Source organism: Rattus rattus, chromosome 1 (genome assembly GCF_011064425.1).
Source record: "Rattus rattus isolate New Zealand chromosome 1, Rrattus_CSIRO_v1, whole genome shotgun sequence".
Classification (NCBI taxonomy): Eukaryota; Metazoa; Chordata; class Mammalia; order Rodentia; family Muridae; genus Rattus; species Rattus rattus.
In genome coordinates this window covers 105,393,521-105,411,823 of record NC_046154.1, presented here as the reverse complement: position 1 = coordinate 105,411,823, position 18,303 = coordinate 105,393,521, and positions in this window count along the sequence as shown.

The window sequence follows — 18,303 nt, the reverse complement described above, 5'->3', positions numbered from 1 at the left end:
AAACTGGACATTGCACTAACTGAGGACCCTACTATACTACTCCTGGGCATATATCCAAATAGTGCTACAACGTACAGCAAAGCACATGCTACACTATGTTCATAGTAGCCTTATTTATAATAGCCAGAAGCTGAAAAGAGCCCAGATGCCCTTTGATAGAGGAATGGATACAGAAATTGTGGTATATCTACACAATGGTGTACTTCACAGCTGTCATAAACAATGACTTCATGAAATTCATAGGCAAATGGACTGAACAAGAAAATATCATCCTGAGTGAGGTAACCCAATCATAAAAAACACACATGGTATGTACTCACTGATGTAGGTATTTTATCCCAAAGCTCGAATTACCCAAGATACAGTCCATAGACCACATGAAGCTCAAGAAGAAAGACAACCAAAGTTTCTTCAGTCCTTCTTAAAAGGGGGAACAAAATATTCATAGGAGGGATATGGAGACAAGGTTTGGAGCAGAGGCTAAAGGATTGGTTATTCAGAGCCTGACCCACCTGGGTATACAGCGCATACACACACACACACACACAAACACACACACATACACACACACACACACACACACACACATACACATACATCCACAAACACATCCACAAAAACTAGACAATATTGATGTAGCCGAGAAGAGAAGTGCATGCTGAAAGGAGCCTGATATTGCTGTCTTCTGAGAGGCTCAGCCAGAGTGTAACAAATACAGAGGCAAATGCTAGTATCTAAACATTTCACTAAGAATAAAGTCCCCATAGGAATTAGAGAAAGGATTGAAGGACCTGAAGTGGCTTGCAAACCCATAAGAACAATACTAGCCACCCATAGCTCCCAGGGACTAAACCGCTACCCAAAGAGTTGGTTGGGGAGGTGGAACACAACATAGAAGTGGAGGGGGATGCAATAGGTTGTTATGGATTGGAAACAGGATAAGGAATAACATTTAAAATGCAAATTAAAAATAGTAAATAGTAGAGAAAGTGGGGAAGAGTCACAAACACATCAGTTTAGGGGAAAATTTCCTGAACAGAATATTAGTGATAATATTAGATTCTAAGATCAAGAAACAACAAATGGGTTCTCATAAAATCACAAAGCTTCTGTAAGGCAAAGGAGTCTGTCAGTAGTACAACAGATTCGGAAAAGATCTTTACCAATCTTACATCTGATAGTGGGCTAATATCCCATACACACACACACACACACACTATATATATATATATATATATATATATATGCTATACTCCAGAGAATCCAATAATACTATTATTTAAAAATGGGCTACAGAGATAAACAAAGAACTGTCAGCTGAGGAATATCAAATGGCTGAGAAGTACCTAAAGAAATGTTCAACAACTGTAGTCATCAGGTAAATGCACATCATAACAACTCTGAGATTCCATGTACACTGGTCAGAATAGCTATGATTAAATACTCAAGTGTGAGTAGATGCTGGTGAGGATGTGGAGAAAGAGGAACACTACTCAATTATTGGTGAGATTGTAAGTTAGTACAACCACCTGGAAATCAGGCTGGAGATTCTTCAGAAAATTGGACATAGTACTACCAAATGACCCAGGTATACCATTTTTGGACAAATATCCAAAAGATGCTCCAACATATATCAAGTACCAATGATCTACTATGTTCATATCAACCTTACTTATAATAGCCAGAAGCTGGAAACAACATAGATGTCCTTCAACAGATGAATGGATTCAGAAAATGCAGTACATTTACACTACGGAGTACTACTCATCTATTAAAAACACTGACTTCATGAAATTTTTATGTAAATAGATGCAACTAGAAAAATCATCCCGAGTGAGACAACCCAGTTCCAAAAGAACACACATGGTATGCACTCAGTGATAAGTGGAATTTATCCTAAAACCTTGTAATACCTAAGAAAAATTCACAGACCACATGAAATTCAAGGAGGAACACCAAAATAAAAATGTTTCAGTTCTTCTTAGAATGGAGAACAAAATACTCACAGGAGGAAATACAAGAAGAAAAAGTGGAACAGGGACTGAAGAAAAGGCCATCCAGAGACTGCCCTACTTGGGGATACTTCCCATATCCTGACACCAAGCACAGTTACTATTGCTGATGCCAAGAAGTGTTTGCTGACAGGAACCAGATATAGATGCCTCCTAAGAGACTCTGTGAAAGCCTTACTGCTACAGAAGAGGATGTTTTCAGCTAGTCATCAGATTGAGCACTGTGACCCCAATGGAGGAGTTAGATAAAATACTGCAGTTGCTGAAGGGGTTTGCAACCCCATAGGCAAAACAATAAGATCAGCCAACCAGACCCTACCAGAGATCCTATGGAACTACCAGCAAATGCAGACACACAAAGTGACCCTTGGCTCCAACTACACATGTAACAGAGGATAGCATTGTTCAGCATCAATAGGAGGAACTGCCCTTTGTCCTGTGATGGCTCATTTCCCCAAAGTAGAGTAAGGCCAGGGTGTAGAATTGGTAGTGGTTATTTGGGAATGGGAACATCCTCACAGGAGCTGGGGAAAGAAGAAGGGGAGGGGAAAAAGGGGATAACATTTGAAATGTAAATACATAAAATATCCAAGAAAAATAAAATTAAAAAAATAATAATTAAAAAAAACCACTTTGCTCCAAAATAAAAGCATACTAGAGGATTCTATAAAAAGTAGTACTATTCGGTAAAAGTTCTTGTGGAGAAGTGTATTTACTGTTGAATATCTACAAAAGACTTAATGCAAGCAACATGGGAAGTTGTAGGGTTTAATTATCACTTTTTCTTGGACAGCATATAAGTCAATCATCATCAGAAAAATAGGGCTCAAGTTGTGTTTTTTACCTATATTTTGTCAGATCTAAAATTATAGCTCTCAAGAATTTTAAAATTTACCATAAACTCAAACAATTTATATAAATCAGGAATTTATTATTATTATAAAAATGTTCATCTTCCTAATTAGCCTTTGCTTTCACTTTAACCGAGTTATCTCTGTATGGTATGATTTAGTGTCTTATCATATCACATGGAGCTCCAAACCAGGCCTTTAAAACTCGAAAGCAGACATTCTATACTGGTGATAGCAGACAACAGCCATTACATATTTTCCCCAATCATAACCTTATTTACAGAAAGATTTACCCTACTGAAGATCTGAAAAGACTATTTCTTTTGACAGATTTAATCCATTATGTTGACAATTGACCATGCTAATGTCATCCTGACTTTAAGTGGTCCTTTAGAGTGAAGAGGAGATGTAATGGACCAGACAAATTGATTCTACTTGAGTTCATGTTTGTTATATTTCTGCAATATGTCTTTGAATGAGAAAAGTAAAATTTGTTCAGAGTAATTTAATTCAGAGTCTTTCCACTCATAGTTGCAAATAGAACAAAGTACATTTCTCTATTTCAGTATTTTGCTTTGCAATATAATAAAAGAACTACTTTGGCAACCTGTCATTCCATTTTATATGTTAGCCAGTAAAACAGCAGTGTCAGTATTGTAGTTCAAATAAGCAATGTCCATTATTCCTAACTTTATGTTAGTAAATTTTTAAAACCTATTGCACTACTGCTAATATTTTCAAAACAATGTTCAATGGCTTTATTTTTTCATATATTGAATAAAAATTCCTTCATAGGCTTTTGAATTTGAATGCATTGTCACAAGAGCGTCATACTCTTTCAGAAGATTAGAAGGAGAAGTATGAACTTTTGGAGTAGTTGTGGCCTTGGAGGAAGTATGTCAGTAGTGTGGGCTTACGGGTTACAAAGATCATGCAAGACCTAGTTTGTCTCTGTCTGTCCATTGATAAAGATATAGCTTTTAGCTACTACTGAGGTGCATGGCTCCATGTGACAATACTCTCTGTCATGATGATAATGAACAAAACCGTCGAAATTGTAAGCAAGCACCCATTAAATATTTGTTGTTAGTGTTTTGTTTGTTTGTTTATAAAAAGTGCCTTGGACATGGTGTTTCTTCACAGCAAGAGAACAGTGACTAAGACAGTAATAATAAGGTATCAGTTTTACACTCAATATATTAAAAATACAAGTAAGGGAATTCAGTCAAAGTTCTGTGTAGCTAAAAGAAATATCCATTAAAAATTAAATGGTATGCACTCCCTGATAAGTGGCTATTAGCCCAAAAGCTTGAATTACTCACAGACGACATGGAACTCAAGAGGAAGGATGACCAAAGTGTGGATGCTTCAGTCCTTCTTAAAAGGGGGAAAAAGAATATTCATAGGAGGAGGTATGGAGTCAAAGTCTGGAGCATAGACTGGAGGAATGGCAATTCAGAGCCTGCCCTACTTATGGATCCAGCCTATATATTTCCATCCACCAAACCTAGACATTGTTGATGAATCCAAGAAGTCCGTGCTGACATAATCATGATATAGCTGTCTCCTGAGAGACTTAGCCATAGAGGTAAATGTCAGCAGCAAACCATTGAACTGAGAACTGGGTACCCATTGGAGGAGTTAGAGAAAGTATTGAAGGAGCTGAAAGGAATTGCAACCCCTTAAGAACAATAGTACTAACCAATCAGAGCTCCCAGGGACCAAACCCTTACCAAAAGACCCATGGGTCTAGCTCCATATGTAGCAGAGGATGGCCTTGCTGGACACCAATGGGAAGAGAAGCCCTTGGTCCTGCCAAGGCTGGATGCACCCCCCCAAATTTAGGGGAATATCAGGTTAGGGAGGCAGGAAAGGGTGTGGTTGGGGAGGGGGACCATTCTTATAGAAGAAGGGGAAGGGGGATAGAATAGGGGACTCATGTATGGAAAAGTGGGAAAGGGTATAATATTTGAAATGTAAATAAAAATTATAAAATGGAAAAAAAATAAATTTTAGTTACTGTAATATTAGAGCCAACAAAAATCTTGAACATATATTTCATGTTGTAATGCAATGATTAAGTGATACATTTCTGATATAATATTAAAGGTAGATATTTCAGAATAATGCTGAGGTATCAATTGTCATATTTTATAGAAAAGTATGTCCTGGTACTTGTGGCAACATATAGGACTAGATTTCAGAAAGCTCAATCATTCATCTGATTTCTACAGTCTGGTGAATGAGCCATGCAAATACCACCTGCTTGTTCTATGCAAGTGTGATATCCACAGGTAGAAAGTATTCCCCTTCAGAGCCTCCACAGAACACTCATGCAGAAAAAGGTATGACCCAGAGGACTAGAAAGTAGTCAATGCAAATAATTCAATTATAAGTGAATCAGAACATACCACAAAACATGACACTTATCTCAGGAACTACTATAATTGGTTTCAATGTTAACTTGCTAGAAATTAGAATCACAAGTGTCATAAAGCTGAGACATGTGGGAGATCTCCAGATTTAAATTTTTTCATAGTTATTGTAGTAGCTGGCTTAATATTCTGTCCTACTGACATTAAGCTTCCATAGCCATGAACATTATTTTCATGAGATTTCTGTGCATGTTTTGGCTTATAATTGAGTGTAATTTCTCAGTTCTTTTTTAGGTGACCCAAAGGACAAAGTTGCATGAAGACCTTTTCCTAGATATAAATATAGAAAGCATTACCAGGAGTTATGGAAACTAGTCCTATGGCTTTTGAAATCTTTCTTCCTATTCTTTAACAACTTTTTCTGAGCATTGGTTAGGTGTTAGATTATATATGTGCCATTAGAGGCCAACATGGTCTATTAGTCCTACATTTTGAGAGACTGTAAATTTTGTCACATTTTTATGTTCCAAAATAATCTTCTTTGAAGAGGGGTGATGAAAATAAATATTTAGAGTTAAGCTAGAAATCACACTGGTTTGGGAAAGTGCCAGTAGCAGATTTTCCTGTAGGGTTCATGACCCCTACACCCACTGGTAATTTGTTAGGCTTATAAAACAAGGACTGAGATGCCTAATATTAAATGTGCTTTAAGTACAATTAGAGTGCTATTGTAGAAAGTTGTATGATACTTTATTGCATTGCTATGGATATTTTATAGGGCAAATCACTGTTTTTCATAGATTTTTCAGCTTAGTAGGACAGTTGGTTATGGTTCTCCCAAGGCATCTTACACAGTATCTTTGAGCTCATTTTCTTCAGAAAATTTTCAGATCAATTCCCAGTTAATTTCTCTAATTCCTGAATAATAAATGTGTGTTGCCTCCAGGAATAGTGTTCTACTTCAATTCTCATATCATGGAAGCTGGTTATTAGGAAGCTTCAGGTCATTTTCTGCTTATGTCCTCAGGCACCTATATTCGAACAAAAAGGTATCACCAGGAATAAAGGTGCTTTCTATGTCAGAGAGGCACAACTTTCACCCACAAAATTCTATTAGGTCGTTGTCTCTTAGACAACTCTGACCAACAATTAAGAAGAGACAGACCATCACATGTCTGACATTGCTTTTATTTAAATAGACAATGGCCTTTTTTTTGTAACAAGCATTGTATGCCCAAGTAGGGAAATTTCAATTCTATATGTCTGATTATCTGTCTATCATAGTATGGGGTTCTAGAGATATGACAGCCAATGTAACTCTTATAAAGGAAAACATTTAATTGAGGCTGAATTACAGTTTCAGAGGGTCAGTCCATTATCGTCATGGCAGCAAGCGTAGCAGCATCCAGGCAGACATCCTTCTGGAGGAGTGGAGAATTCTACATCTTGATTTGAAGGCAGATGGGAGTTTTTGTTTGGAAAATTATGGAACACATTTGAAGTTTGGACTAGAAAATTCATAGAAAGCTTTAAATGAGACTTACTGTGACATCCTAACAGGACCATGAAAAGACAAAGATACTGAAGGTAGTATGGATTGTAGAGGACAAAAAACAATGTTTCAATAAAGAAGAATATTAATAAATGGCCTAGAGACCATTCTTGATACATTTTGAGAAAAAAGAAATAGAAAATTTTGGGATGATTTCTGCCCTTCTCCTAAAATTTGTAAGAAGCCAAATTGATGAGCTTTACATTAATGATATTGGAAAAGAAGATTTAAAGACAGACTAGCAATGATTTTGGTATTGATATTCACTCTTACTCAGATCTACAGTGAAAAGGAGAAAGAGAGGCCAAAAAGGGCAAAGTATACAATTTGAGTAAAAGAACAACAGGAAATACAATTTTTTGAGCCAAATCCTCTGCTCAAGTTGAAAAAAAAAATGTTTAAAGAATAGCCTGAATGGGATAAAGTCAGTGGTTGTGTCAGGATAACACTGTACACCTAAGCTCCTCACTCGTGGGAAGAAAATAAAGAAAAGGTGAAACAAACGACTAGGTTCTAGCTCCAGGAACTAGAACTTGGTAGCTTTGACCAGGATATAGAGTCAAGAAGGATACAGAGAAGAGGTTATAAAATACATTTTCCTCTGTAGTTAAGGAAAGCAGGCAGATGTTATTAGGGCAGTCCCTGCAAGGTAAACACGAGAGAATGTTGAAAGTAGCTCTGAATGTAGAGCCAGAATTTTAGTGTCGGGGGTTCATTCTGACAGACTGCTTCTTTATTTACTCAGAACTCAGTAGACAAAGATAGATTCATGTTGTTCAAATAAAAGATCATATTATCTTTGTCCTTGGATATGTGCTTTAACTTCCTCTTGGTCATAAGTTTCATCATCATTGATAAACAATGACAGAACAGAGGTAAGTTTTCAGTCATTTCCCTTAAAACTTCATGGCTAAAAATTTAAGAATATAGAGGCATAATTTTCCCAAATCATGACAGCCAATTCTCAGGATGGTGGCTCTTGCTGTTACAAGGGCACTGCTAGACAAAAAGAAAACCCCCAAGCCAGTCTGGACAGATTGTCATGTTGTAAACAGTGTATCATAACTTGTAATGGTCAGAGTGTATAGTAAGAAGAGCCTTCTAATCTAATTTGCTGCCAACTTCCAGCACACCAAGTCTTGTTTCCCTCTTTAAGTTTCCTTTGTTCTGATTACTTTGTTTCTGATTTAGATCAGGAGCAGATATTCAAAGAGTATGTTGGAGTCAGAGTCTTGTAAGGAGATCTCTGGCATCTTTATTTTGAGTCACAACCTCAAGGGTTTCAGAAAGACCTTTAAATAAGAACAGGTAAGGATACCTCCATAAAAGCAGGATGGACTGTATTCTTAGTACTTTATTGGGGAAGCTTAAGAGAAGTAATGCTGGAGGAAAGTGTAAATAATTCATAAGAAAGTTTCTGTCATTCCAATATCCCCAAAATACACAAATAAAAAAAAATCCCCAAGTATTCAACACATGGATATCATAAAAAAAAGTGGATGAAGGGGCAACAGCAATTGCATCACTGGTTCAACTTTGCTAGAACTTTGACAAGCAGCTCTGCTGGCTTTATGAGGTTGGCTTTCCCAGTTAGACAAGACTGGATTTCCCAGAGTCATGGGATAACTGCTAAGAAGAGCTGCTAAGATGGTCAATAGATAGCATCTTACATTCAACCAAGCTGGAGGGAATAGGAGTTCATGTTTACATCAGATATGGAGACAGAGAATTTAGGGTTTGTCAAGTATTTACTTTCTGTGTTGCCTTTGCTTAATTTTAGATGATTATATATACTCTGTGACATTATATGTTGGAAGTATGTAATCTGCTTTTTTTATTGAACACGGAGGTTATGGTTAAGTGATTGCCTTGAGTATCAGAAGATGTTGAACTTTCAGAGGATGGAGCTATCCAGCATCAATGATAGGGCAAGGCCTTGGTCCTCTGAAGGCTTAATGCCCTATCATAGACAAATGATAGGTTGGTGAGGTTGGAGTGGGTAGGTGGGTGTGGGTGCACCCTCATAGAAGCAGGTGAGCGGGGTAGGACAGAAGGTTTTAAGGATGACCAAAATGCAGATGCTTCACTCATTCTTTAAAAGTTGAATAAGAATAAATACCCTTAGAAAGTGATAGAGGGGCAAAGTTTAGAACAGAGTCAGAAGGAACGCCCATTCAGAGCCTGCCCCACATGTGGCCCATACATATTCAGCCACCAAACTAGATAAGATGGATGAAGCAAAGAAGTGCAGGCTGACAGGAACCGGATGTAGATCTCTCCTGAGACACACAGCCAGAGTATGGCAAATACATAGGCGAATGTCAGCAGCAACCCACTGAACTGAGAATGGGATCCCCGTTGAAGGAATCAGAGAAAGTACTGAAAAAGCTGTAGGGGCTTGAGACCCCATATGAACAACAATGCCAACCAACCAGAGCTTCCAGGGACTAAGCCACTACCCAAAGACTATACATGGACTGACCCTGGGCTCCAACTTTATACATAGCAATGAATAGCCTAGTAAGGGCACCAGAGGAAGGGGAAGCCCTTGGTCCTGCCAAGACTGGACCCCCAGTGAACGGGATTCTTGGGGGGAGGCGATAATGGGGGTAGGATGGGGAGGGGAACACCCATACAGAAGGAGCGGGAAGGGTTTAGGGGTATGTGAGCCTGGAAACTGGGAAAGGGAATGACATTTGAAAAGTAAATAAGAAATACCCAGTTTAATAAAGATGGAAAAAATAGTTTACACCTGAAAGAAAAAAAGAAGGGAAACCAGGAAGGGGGATAACTTTTGAAATGTAAATAAATCAAATAACCAATAACAAGTTAAGAAAAAAAAAAAACAGTGTTAAGACTCTGAAAGATTCTGTAAACTTTTGAAATTGGACTAAATATGTAACTTTCTTTTTTTCTCCTGTTCTGTACTAGCCCCATTCAGTTATTTTCTCATTTATTTTATTGCATGTTATGTATTTACATTTCAAATATTATCCCCTTCCCCTCTCCCATACTCCCCCTGCTTCCCACTGCTTCTATGAAGATGCTCCCACTCACCCAGGCAATTTTAGTGCCCTGGCATTGTCCTACACTGGGGAAATGAGCCTTAAATGGACTATGGTGTTCTTCTCCTATTAAGCCAGACAATGCAGTCATTTGTTACATGTGCGGCTGAAGTGATGGGTCCCTTCATGTGTACTCATTGACTGGTGTTTTGGTCCCTGGTAGCACTGGGTGGTTTGGTTGGTTGAAATTCTTGTTCTGCCTATAGGGTTGCAAGCCCCTTCAGCTGTTTCTGTCCTTTATCTAACTCCCCAGTTGGGTTCCCCTTGCTGAGTCTGATGGTTAGCTGCAAGCATCCTCATCTGTATCAGTAAGGCTCTGGCAGAGTCTCTCAGGAGACATCCATATCAGTCTACTGTCAGCAAGTACGTCTTGGCATCAGCAATTGTGACTGGGTTTGGTGGCTACATATGGGATGGATCCCCAAATAGGGCAGTCTCTGGATGACCTTTTCTTTAGTTCCTGCTCCACTACTTGTCCTAGTATTTCCTCCTGTGAGTATTTTGTTCCCCTTTCTAAGAAGGACTGAAGCATCTATATTTTCATCATCCTTCTTCTTCAGCTTCATGTGGTTTATGAATTGCATCTTGTTTATTCTGAGCTTTTGGGTTAATATCCACTTACTAGTGAGTACATACCATGTGTGTTCTTTTGTGACTGGGTTACATCAATCAGGATGTTATTTTCTAGCTCCATCCTTTTGCCTAGGAATTTCATTGTCATTGTTTTTAATAGCTGTGTAGTACTCCATTGTGTACATGTACCACATTTTCTTTATCCATTCCTCTGTGTTCATCTCAGCTTCTGGCTATTATAAATAAGACTGGGATGAACATAGTGGATCAAGTATCCTTGTTATAGCTTGGGGCACCATTTTGGTGTACGCATAGGAGTGGCAAACATGGATCTTCAAATAGTACTATGTTGAATTTTCTGTGGAACCTCCAGACTAATTACCAGAGTGGTTTTACCAGCTTGCCATCCTATCAAATATGGAGGAGTGTTCTACTTTCTCCACATCCTTGCTGGCATCTGTGGTCACCTTAGTTTTTTATCTTAACCATTCTGACTGGTATGAGGTAAAATCTCAGGGTTGTTTTGATTTGCATTTCCCTGATGACTCAGGATGTTGAACATTTCTTTAGGTGGTTCTCAGCTATTCTGTATTCTTCAATTGAGAATTCTGTTTTTACCTCTGTACCAGATTATTAATAGTATCATTTTGTTCTCTGGAGTCTAACTTCTTGAATTCTTTGTATACTAGATATTAGCCCTCTATCAGATGTAGGGTTGGAAAAGATTTTTTTCCAGTCTGTTGGTCTTTGTTTTGTACTATTGACAGTGTCCTTTGCCTTACAGATGCTTTGCAATATTATGAGGTCCCATTTGTTAGTTCTTGATCTTGGATCATAAGCCATTGTGTTCTGTTCAGGAAATTTTTCCCTTTGCCTATGTATTTGAGATCATCCCCATATTCTCTTTTATTAGGTTCAGAGCTGAAATCAGCCAAGTAGAAACAAAAAGAACTATAAAAGAATCAATGAAACCAGGAGCTGGTTCTTTAAGAAAATCCCCAAGATAAATAAATCCTTAGCTAGACTAACCAGAGGGCATAAAGATAGTATCCAAATTAACAAAATCAGAAATAAAAAGGGAGACACAAAACAAAATCTGAGAAAAAAAAAGAATCGGATCTGTCTAAAAAAGCCTATACTCAACAAAACTGGAAAATCTGGATGAAATGGACAATTTTCTAGATAGATACCAGGTACCAAAGTTAAATCAGGATCAAATAAACCATCTAAACAGTCCCATAACCACTAAGGAAACAAAAGCAATCATAAAGTCTCCAAACCAACAAAAGCCCAGGACTAGATGGGTTTAGTGCAGAATTATATCAGACTTTCAAAGAAGACCTAATACTAATACTCTTCAAACTATTTCACAAAGAAGAAACAGAAGGGACACTACCGAATTCATTATTTGAAGCCACAATTATGCTTACACCTAAGCCACACAAAGACCCCACAAAGAAAGAGAACTTCACGCCTTCACATCCATTTCCCTCATGAATATTGATACAAATTCAAAAATACTCAGTAAAATTCTTGCAAACTAAATCCAAGAAAACATCTAAATGATCATTCATTATGATCAAGTAGGCTGCATTCCATTGATGCAGGGATGGTTCAATATATGTAAATCCATTAACATAATCCACTATATAATCAAACTGAAAGAAGAAAAGACCCACATGATCTCTTTCCATACTTAGAAAGCATTGACAAAATTCAACACTCCTTTATAATAAAAGTCTTGGAAAGACCAGGCATTCAGGACCCATACCTAAACATAGTAAAAGCAATTTACAAAAAACCAGTAACCAACGTCAAACTAAATGGAGAGAAACTTGAAACAATTACACTAAAATCAGGGACTAGAAAGGACTGCCCACTCTCTCCCTACCTATTCAAATATAGCTTGATTCCTAGCCAGAGCAATTTAAAAAAATGGTCAAAAGGATATAAACTTGAAAGGAATAAGTCAAAATATCACTATTTGCTGATAGTATACTTAAATGACCCCAAAAATTCCACCAGAAAACTCCCCAATCTTATAAACAACTTCTGCAAAGTAAATGGACATAAAATTAACTCAAACAATTCAAAGGACAGACTGAGAAAAAAATTAGGGAAAGGACACCCTTCACAATAGTCACAAGTAATAAAAAAAATACTTTCATGTCACTCTGACAAAGCAACTGCAAGATTTGTATGACGAGAACCTCAAGTCTTTGTAGAAAGAAATTGAAGAAAATCTCAGAAGATGGAAAGGTCTCCCTCACTCATGAATTGGCAGGAATAATATAGTAAAAACGGCCCTCTTGGTTAAAGAAAACTACAGATTCAATGCAATCCCCATCAAAATTCCAACTGGATTCTTCATAGAGTTCAAAAGAGCAATTTGCAAAATCGTTTGGAAAATCATTTTGAATAACAAAAAGCCAGGGTAACGAAAACTATTCTCAACAATAAAAGAACTTCTTGGGAATCCTCATCCCTTACCTCAAGCTGTATTACAGAGCAAATGTGACAAAAACTGCTTGGTTTTGGTACAGAGACAGGCAGGTGGGTCAATGGAATACAATTGAAGACCCAGAAATGAACCTACATCCCTATGGTCACTGGATCTTTGACAAAGGAACTAAAACCATGCAGAAAAAAAGGATGGTATTTTCAACAAATGGTGCTGGTTCAAATGGAAGTCTGCTTGTAAAAGAATGCAAATTGATCCATTCTTATCTCCCTGTACAAAGCTCAAGTCCAAGTGGATCAGGTACCTCCACATAAAGCCAGATACACTGAAACTAATACGAAACATTCTAAAAGCCTCATTTGCAATAACATATAATATATATGCATTTACTTTTGATTAGCCTAGTATTCTCTTAATCACCTGAATTTTATTTTGTAATTTAACCTGCAAAGAATGAAAGAATTTTTCCTCAACTGATGTTAGTTCCTAAATATCAGGCTTTCTTTAAACATACATACACACACACACACACACACACACACACACACACACTCACACACACACTCACACACACACACACACACCAGAGTGCAAATATAAGGCTTTAAATTTGAAGGTACAATACTATCAGTAACATGTTTATAACTCAAAGTTTAAAGTATTTATTTATTTACTTGTTTGTTTATGTTTTTCTTTCCAAAAGGGTCTTCATATAACCTATGTTGTTTTCATACTTACTATGGAGCCCAGAAAGACCTTGAATTTCTTCTCATTCTACTTCCACCTCTGAATTTCTTAAATGTATACGTGTTTGTGCTATGATTGAAATGAAACTCTGGATTGCAAGCATGGTAAGCTAATAGAACCAACTACACGAAAAACGTCACATAAACATGATATTTCAATACCATATTTAGTTATGTGTATAGACACTTCTCTTTATGATTAAATAAGAAGAATTAACAATTGAATCAAGCCAGTCATTTTGAGGACTTAAGGTTTTTTTGTACTTTAGGACGACTTTATTTTTCTTTGCAATGTATTTTTCATAAACACATATTCTTTTATCTGCAGACAAATGTCAAGTAATTAAAACATCACTTCATAATTTCTTAATGATTTAGTGCTTTCCAACTGCAAAAGAACAGACAACAATACCAACAAAGGGGAGTTAAAACACCAGTAGTTCCCACTAAAATATACACTTAACATGTGTTTAGATATTAATTTCACCATAACATTTTAAATTTTCAACTAGTCAACAAAACATCTTTGGGATATTTTAAGTGCATTTGAAGATATTACCTTACTTCCTTACTATGTATTCTCTAGGATATGTATTAACCAATTATGATTTAAATTTTTCCTGGGATGTTTATGTTTAATTATATAATATTGTTACATGTGTAATTCATGTCACATATTCCATTCTTGTATGTGGAATTGATTTTATATACTATTCTTTATTTTAAATCAATCTTATACTGTTATCTCTGAAGAACTTTGAAACTCGTAAACTTAAAACTGACCACATAGTATATGATTACTAACTCTCGAATTTTCAATTTGGTGACTTCAACTAGAACAGACATATGGTTTTGATGATGATGACAATGATGCCATGATGATGACGATGATGATGAGGGATAAAAAAAAAATCCTTACATTTTAGTTAGGCAAATGCTCCCATAGAGCTCCATTCCCACGATGGGATATGAAAGTAGCAGTGGGAGGCTAGTGAGAGTAGGAGAATTTAAAATGAATATGGGGCTAGGGCATGGGGAGAGATGTGAATACTGGGAAAGATTAGCCAAAATTAAAGGTGTATAAAAGATCACAGTGGAACTATTCTATTCTCTGTCTATTAAAATGCTTTAAAGGCAACATGCATGAGTGGATAATGCTCTTCCTGTTATACAGAGCTTATTAAATGAGTATTCCAAAATCAGCTGTGGAATACCCCTTTAAGAATGTTGGTCAGGAAGACTTCAGGGCACTCTCAGAACAGTGCAAGATATTGCCTTTGTTTTTAATTGCCCAGCAGAACTGGTAGGTAAAGTCCCTAAAGCTACTATCATTACAGACTTACAGACTGGAGTTGCGTGGTACAGAGTAATTAAACTGGAACTAAGCTACTTAATTAAATTGAAACTTTTGCTAACATAGAGAGGAAAGAAAGACAGAAGGGAAGAGAGAGAGAAAGAGAGTGAGAAAGGGAGAGAAGGAGGGAGGTAGGGAGGGAGGGATGGAGGGAGGGAGGAAGGGAGGGGAGGGAGAGAGACAGAGACAGTGACAGAGTTATAATGGTTGTCTAAAAACTATGTTCTTTCTCTTAAAAATTTAAAGATAAATTATGATAAACCTACAGAAATTCTGAATTTGTTCTTTGTTTTCTGCAGCTTAATTGATTAAATTTTTGCTTTACCTCATTGACACAGAAACAATTTCCTTACAAAATGTCTTTAAACTGATCATTGCAAGGTATATAGTGTTTTTCTTGTATTTGGTGTAATTTATTACATTGTAATGATTTTTATATGAGGATTAATATAAAAAGTACATGACTCATTTGCAACTCATTTAATTTCCTCTGTGTTTATAACTTTTATTATGTGAATGCTCTACTGTATATTTAGAATGTTTTATTTTTACATTAATTTTTTTTCTTGAAACTGAACAAGGTAACGATGTTGTAGTGTAAATTTTGTGTGCTAAAACAATACTTTATTTTATCTTGTTTTTATTGCACTGAATTTTATATGTAGTTTAGACTATGTGTCTCTATAGTTTATTTGACTCTACTCTTTATCATTTATCTACTTATCTATTAATCTATCTCTTTTTTTTTTTCCGGGGCTGGGGACTTATCTATTAATCTATCTCTTTAATTACTTTTTTTTCTTTTTTTCAGAGCTGGGGACCAAACCCAAGGTCCTGCGCTTGTTAGGCAAGTACTCCACCACTGAGCTAAATCCCCAACCCCTCTCTTTAATTACTTAGAACCATCCTGTGGCTTTTAAAATAATATTTCAAGAATGGGGAGGGGGAGGTGAGAGAATGGTGGCTTATGGACAGGAAACTGGGAAGGGAAATAACATTTGAAATGTAAGTAAAGAAATATATCTAATAAAATTTTTAAAAGGGTTATTTTTATATACCCATGTAGAAATGTATAAATAAATTTTTGTTTCCCTTAATTTTTTTCACATAAAATATCAGGACCACAGCCTGCCCACCCTCCTTATCTCCTCCTAGGCTTCTCCTAACTCCCATTTCTCTAGATTCACCACTTTTGCTTCCCTTCATAAAAGAGTAGGCCTCTCAGTGGCATTAACTAAACATGGGGTAACAAGTTGCAAAGCCCAAAAACTCAGCACAAATCCTCATATCAAGGCTGTACAAGGCACACAGTAGGTAGAAAAGGATCCCATGAATAGGAAAATAATCAGAGACAGCGCCATTCAGAAACCATTAAATAAATGTCATTTCTATGTCTAAGGCATTGTTATCTATCTCTATGCTGTATACTTTAATTTTGTGAGTTTTCTTGTAACATTTAATTAATGCGGTATACTTCATCTTCATATGGAATCAGTTTCAGAAATTATTATAAAAATGCATCAGGCTCCTAACATTAAACCCACAGAAATTTTGGGGTTGCTATTAAATTATGATCTTAATTTTATCTTTATTAAAGTTATATTCACATGAACGTTCCCTTAAAGTTTTTATATCCTCTATGTTTATTTCCCTTTACTTTATCCATCATAGCATCAATGTTGTATTTGTTCAACATACATATCTATCTAGAATACAATTCAACCACTGTTATTATCCCCTGTACTCATGCAATATTTTCTGTAACTTTTGACATAGTATTCCTTTCTTAATAAATATTGCTGTATATATTTTATAAACTTAAGATGTATTTTACTTAATAATGTGAATATTTGCATATAAATTTTCACTATCTGCATTATTTTTTTTTTGGTTCTTTTTTACGGAGCTGGGGACCGAACCCAGGGCCTTGCGCTTCCTAGGCAAGTGCTCTACCACTGAGCTAAATCCCCAACCCCTGCATTATTTAATATGAACTTATTTGTACGTTTGAATGCATGAGCTCATATATTTATCCATACAATAAAAGAATGTTGATGTTTATTTGTATTGATTACCATAGTACAAATTTAAGATATAAACACATGCAACAAATATGTTCAGTTCTTTATATTGTATCACATGATGCAATAATTCAATAATATGTCACAGTAGGAAAAAAGCATCTGCACAACATTTCAGGCTCTAGGTTAACAGTTTTCAATGAGGCAATGGAGCATTAATATCCACTATTCTTTCTGTTTACTGCCTTTCATCCTTTTTTGTCTGGAATTGTTTGGATGCTCCTTTGCCATGTTTCCTTAAAAGAAACAGCAGCCTAGTGAATCTTTGATAGTTAGCCAGAGAGCAAGTGTCCCTGGGCCTTAAAATAAAACAAGAAAAGAGAAAGCTAAGGTTTATTTCAATCTGTCAGTGTTCACGTTGTCCATCATCTGTACAAGGAAGACATAACTGTCCCACTTTATATGGTAGATCTCATCTCACTACATGTGATACACCCTTTCAGCCCTTAATACTCTGAAAAGACCTTTGGAGGATGTATAAGTTTGACTCATTATAATGTGGCAGATTATAAATATATAGCACAAAGCTTGCTTCTGTTTATTTTTCCAAGACTGAAAGTAGGTATCTGCACTCTTCCTATTAAAAGATATCTACATAGTGGCCTATTGGTATCAATCTTTTCATCGTAAATAAGATAACCTGACTCTATATTTTGTTTTGTATCTTCGCCCACAGCTCATTAATCTTTTTCCTCCAAATGTCTTCTTTTTCTTGCTTCATGAAGGGGAAAACATGGTGCTTAATTATCTATTTTATGTAATGTTCCAAGTACAAATATTATTTATCCTCATCTCTCAAGAATCAGGCCTGCAAAGGGCAAGGGAATGAATGCTCAATGTTTTTAATTCACAAATGCCAGAGGAATAATGCTGGCATGCAGAAATAATATGTAATAACAATCAAACCCAGTTTTGATTCTTCTGCCTGCAGTAGCATATGTAATATTTAAAAATGTTGCAGGTAGATTTTGATTTTAAAATATATCTAATTATAATCATGTATTTCAGAGATACTTGTGTAACCAAGTAGTACAACAAAATAGCATATACAAATATTTTTCATTGTTAAGTATAGATGGCTCAAATTTGGATATTTATAGAATTTTTATCTGAATATGACAACTGAATACGTTTCTTAGAATTTTTCAGAAGGAAGATATGGCATAAATTTTGTATAACTGGCTTGTGAAAATGCTGTTTCAATCATCAAATTAGAGATCTTCTTATGAGAAT